The sequence below is a fragment of the Schistocerca americana genome, chromosome 10, assembly GCF_021461395.2.
Source record: "Schistocerca americana isolate TAMUIC-IGC-003095 chromosome 10, iqSchAmer2.1, whole genome shotgun sequence".
In the NCBI taxonomy this organism is placed as follows: Eukaryota; Metazoa; Arthropoda; class Insecta; order Orthoptera; family Acrididae; genus Schistocerca; species Schistocerca americana.
This window is the reverse complement of record NC_060128.1, coordinates 110772066-110777742: the sequence shown is the minus strand read 5'-3', so window position 1 is coordinate 110777742 and position 5677 is coordinate 110772066. Positions and strand designations below refer to the sequence as shown.

Sequence of the window (5677 nt, the reverse complement as noted above, 5' to 3'; positions counted from 1 at the left end):
GATCATTCCGTTTGAGATCATTTCGAACAGTCACACCCAGATACTTGACTGATGTTACCGCTTCCAAATACTGAACATTCATTTTGTATTCGTCCTTGTTATACGCAGTAGGTTACACTTACTAATATTGAGAGACAATTGCCAGTCATTACACCACGCATTTATTTTCTGCAACTCCTCATTGATTTGTTCACAAATTTCGTGTGTTGATTAGAAGGAGACCAGTTAATGACCTGCACCCAAACTGTCTGCGTGGTATCCACACAGGTTCTACACTTGGAGTTATGCTCGGGGTGCGATTTCATACGATAACGAGAGCATTCTCCTGGTTACTCCATGGAGCCTGACTGCAAAACTGTACGTTAGTCTGGAGATTCGACCTGTTGTGCTGTCATTCATGAACAACATTCCGGGTTATGTTCTCCAACAGGATAACGCTCGCCCAAGTATCGCTGTTGTAAGCCATGCTCTACAGTGATTAGAATGAAACGAATACCTCTAGCTGCATACAGGCGTTGATATAAGTCAACGGGGATAGTTGAAAATGTGTGCCCCGACTGGGACTCGAACCCGGGATCTCCTGCTTACGTGGCAGACGCTCTATCCAGCTGAGCCACCGAGGACTCAGAGAATCTCCAGTGAGGCCCACATTCGCAGCTTATTGTCCCGCACTATATTCATAGTGCCCCTGCCCATTACACTCATTACTCGCGGCTTGCCGATTCCCCTCAAGAGTTCGAACATGTCCGAAAGAACAGATACCATATTTATATATGCTCTAAAGATCGTTGACATGTTGCCTTGGCCTGCTCAGTTACCGGATATGTCTCCAGTCGATCATATATGGGGTATCACCCACAACCACAACCAGCATTAACCGACGATGTACTGACCGGCCAAGTGCAACAGCCATGAAACCACATGCCACAAACTGACATACGGCACCTGTACAACACAGTGCATGCACATTTACATGCTTGCATACAACATGACGTACCAGCAATTGCAATTGCTTATGTCGCACTCACATGAACCTGTATTTTCATGATATACGAAAGCATACGTCTATGAGTAAAACAACATCAGAAAATCGTCATAAACCTCCTGCACTACAACACTATCTGACCTAAGCAACGCAAAAAAAAAACAATAGGATTAAATTACCTATGAACGTAGAGCAACATTAACACGAATCATATAAGAAGAACAAAGATATGACCCACAGAATACCATAAAGCGATCAGCCTGTAACCATGTAAGTGTCAGTGCAGCTATGAACGTAGAGCAACATTAACACGAATCATATAAGAAGAACAAAGATATGACCCACAGAATACCATAAAGCGATCAGCCTGTAACCATGTAAGTGTCAGTGCAGCTGTTAAGCAACATTATTATGAAATAAAGTTTCATAATTCGGCCACTTCACAGATCAAGTTCACCAACATGAAAGGAGCAAACTTCTACACTACTGTGACATAAACTGAAATATCGATATCATGTGTATATCAACACCAAATGATGTATGTAACAAATCATAACTCTGTAATGCATTAACTTATCTACATCAAAATCTGAAACGTTCTTCCAAACAACGTACTTTTCCACAGATAACCAGAAGACGGCAATCACGCTACATAGGCCTACTGTAATAAACAATGTAATCGAACACAGCAGCGTCTCGGCCTCGTAGCATAATATACACTGAAGTAATTGTGATATCCACGACATAAAATCTTGTCTGAGGCCTGCGATCATTTTTATGTTAATAATTGGCAACCAATGCTGTACAATCGCAATTAAGTCATGAAATGTTCAATAAAAGAGTCAATTGAACATCTCATGACTTTATTGCGATTGTACAGCATTGGTTGCCAATTATTAACATTTTGAAGTAATTGTGTTGCGTTAATGTTATTGTCTCTTGGTAATAAAGAAATAAAACTTGTTTGTTTTACTTTTTGCCCCCACAAGAGAACGCGTTAGAAAAAGTGTTTTCATTGTCCCATGCGACTTCTAACAGATTGTTAGTTTAATTGATTCTCACCGAGAGAAAGCTCCCTCTACTGATTTAAAACATTCTCACTAAAATGTATGACACTAGAGAAAAATATTTGTTTCAGTGTCCCGTGCAATTTCTCACCCTGTATATATACTTCAGCCCCTAGTCTTCACTCACGTAGAAACCGTGAAGACAAGACTGGTGTAATTGCTTGTACAATGCGCACAGAGGCTCCTAAGCAGTCGTTCTATCCGCGCCCTATTCGCGAATGAAAGGTGAAGAATCCTCAATATGAGGTGACATCGCAATTTCCCCCTGCCATGCACTTCACAGTGGTTTCCAGACTGCTTATGTTCATGTAATTGTGGATGTTCATTTTTACCGTTCAAATACAGACAGTGCCCAGTTTCGTGCTGTCGGACGTACCTGGAGAAACGATGAAGCAGGCGAGAGCTACGAAGACTGCCACCGTGGTTTCCATTGTGGGGCTGCGGGTCTACTACTGTGTCATTCACCGCACTCCACATCCGCCATATATGTGTAGAAATCACCAGGCCTGCCAGACGGGAGCTGTTCAAAGTCTCGTGTAATTGTGTCAGGGGACTAGAATCAAGTCACTAATTGTGGAATTGAGCCACTTGAAAGTGACGAGTTGCTACTGCCGGCAAAGAGGAATCGAATTACTGATTTGAGAATTATCATCTTCATGTATCTCAAAATATAATGGGTCTAAAGTTCAGCGTACTCTTTGCCGGAGGTAATCACTGCCATTGTGATAATGTACCTGTAACGTCTTAACGTCTCCTCCTCCCCCCCCCCCCCCCCCCCCGCTAACTAATCGGTTAGTGTGGAACTCTCACGGTGTTTGTGATTCGCCCAACAGAAAAGATAAAATTTTGAATAAGGCTACTGTTTCTGAAGAAGGAAAGGGGGGAAGATGTGTACCGCAAACTATTCTGAAAAATAACTTACGCCTCTCCTACAAATCTGCTGCTACTGTACTTAACGTTGTCTTAGTTGATGATAATTAGAGCTATCGCTTACGTCGAGTGCTAAAAGAAAAGAGGAAGCACAAGAATCGACTAGGCCACAACAACGCAAGTGAAATGTTTTAAGATTTTTTTTGATGGGGGGGGGGGGGGGGGAGGCGGGTGCTATGAAAAACATGTCTCGTAGTGACGTGGTTGTGATAAACATATACCAGTTACACTGCTCTATATATGATTCTTACAGCGTAAATCACAATGAGCTCTGCAAATACATTAATACGTGATAGACTGGATATTATACACTACTGGCCATTAAAATTGCTACACCACGAAGATGACGTGCTACAGACGCGAAATTTAACCGACAGGAAGAATTCGCTGTGATATGCAAATTATTAGCTTTTGAGAGCATTCACACAAAGTTAGCGCCGGTGGCGACATCTACAACGTGCTGACATGAGGAAAGTTTCCAACCGATTTCGCATACACAAACAGCAGTTGACCGGCGTTGCATGGTGAAACGTTGTTGTCATGCCTCGTGTAAGGACGAGAAATGCGTACCATCACATTTCCGACTTTGATAAAGGTTGGATTGTAGCCTATCGAGATTGCGGTTTATCGTATCGCGACATTGCTGCTCGCGTTGGTCGAGAGCCAATGGCTGTTAGCAGAATGTGGAATCGGTGGGTTCAGGAGAGTAATACGGAACGCCGTGCTCCATCCCAACGGCCTCGTATCACTAGCAGTCGAGATGACAGGCATCTTATCCGCATGGCTGTAACTGATGGTGCAGCCACGTCTCGATCCCTAAGTCAACAGATGGGGACGTCTGCAAGACAACAACCATCTGCACGAACAGTTCGACGACGTTTGCAGCAGCACGGACTATCAGCTCTGAGACCTTGGCTGCAGTTACCCTTGATGCTGCATCACAGACAGGAGCGCCTGCGATGGTGTACTCAACGACGAACCTGGGAGCACGAATGGCAAAACGTCATTTTTTCGGATGAATCCAGGTCCTGTTTACAGTATCATGATGGTCGCATCCGTGTTTGGCGACATCGCGGTGAACGCACATTGGAAGCGTCTATTCGTCATCGCCATACTGGCGTATCACCTGGCGTGATGATATGGGGTGCCATTGGTTACACGTCTCGGTCACCTCTTGTTCGCATTGACGGTACTTTGAACAGTTGACGTTACATTTCAGATGTGTTACGACCCGTGGCTCTACCCTTCATTCGATCCCTGCGAAACCCTACATTTCAGCAGGATAATGCACGACCGCATGTTGTAGGTCCTGTATGGACCTTTCTGGATACAGAAAACGTTCGACTGCTGCCCTGGCCAGCACATTCTCCAGATCTGAAAACGTCTGGTCAATGGTGGCCGAGCAACTGGCTCGTCATAATACGCCAGTCACTACTCTTGATGAACTGTGGAAGTTGCATGGGCAGCTCTACCTGTACACGTCATCCAAGCTCTGTTTGACTCAATGCATAGGCGTATCAAGGTCGTTATTACGGCCAGAGGTGGTTGTTCTGGGTAGTGATGTCTCAGGATCTACGCACCCAAATTGCGTGAATCACATGTCGGTTCTAGTATAATATATTTGTCCAATCAATACCCGTTTATCATCTGCATTCCCTCTTGGTGTAGCAAATTTAACGGCCAGTTGTGTAAATTGTAACGATGATCGAAAGGTGTTATACATGACTAGTGTTTTTACCTTACGTGTTGTATCGATGCTGCCATATGCTGTATTTGTTCTAATTTGTTTATAGATGTTACTGACAGCTTGGATGACAGTTGATCAGCGATATTACGTATAATAACTATCATCAACGTGACATCTGAATACAAACGCCAACAAAGAGAGAATATGGCACGCCGATACTGCTCTTAAGATAAAATCACCACTGATGTATATTACTTTACAGTTTATAATATCAAGCCTGTCACGTATTAATGCAATACACCGAAATGAGCTTACCACGACTTACGCAATAAAAATCATGTAGAGAGCAGTGTAACTGGTACGTCTTAATCGCAATTATTTAAGATCATCAGGCCGAGATTTGTGTCAGGTTGGAAGCTGACAGTTTTGTTGTGAGTTCACGAAACGGACCAATATGAATATTAAATATTAGATATGATGACGTACCAACTTGTAACGTAGCCCGAGGTCTAGGTTGCACTGAGTTGCTGAAGCTATGTCGAAAGCTTCAGCTGATTAATTTCGAATTTACGCATTCATCGTTGGACGGCTTGCACTCTTTTATTAAAACAGACGATTCGTTGATTTGGAGACGATGTGCTCTCGGAGAAACAGAAGTTTCAAAACTGTCACCATAATGGCTGTGCTACATACAACATGCAACAGACGTGAAAAAAACAGCATAGAAAATTTGTTCTCACCGTCTTTTTCTAACGAATACGATTCACGTTGATGTTTGCACATTCACATTATTATTAACATGTAATGGTAAGCAATAAAAATATTCAAACACGAATTTATTTCGACATAAATAAAAAAGTTGTTACGTGTTATATGGTCGTCAAATATGGCACGATACAGAGAGACAGCAGAGATATATGGCGCTTCAGGAAAAGAAGACGTATTTTATTAAGGAATTAGGTTTAAGCGTGTATCTATACATATTACACACATCAGAAAAAGTTTTGC

At 42.8% G+C, this 5677-nt stretch overlaps 1 non-coding gene across 1 annotated transcript; it reads right to left on the bottom strand.

Moving 5' to 3' along the window:
* Positions 1-549: 549 nt before the first annotated feature.
* Positions 550-623, bottom strand: Trnat-cgu. Its single transcript has one exon. It is a non-coding gene; the product is annotated as a tRNA-Thr (tRNA).
* Between the last annotated feature and the right edge of the window lie 5054 nt (positions 624-5677).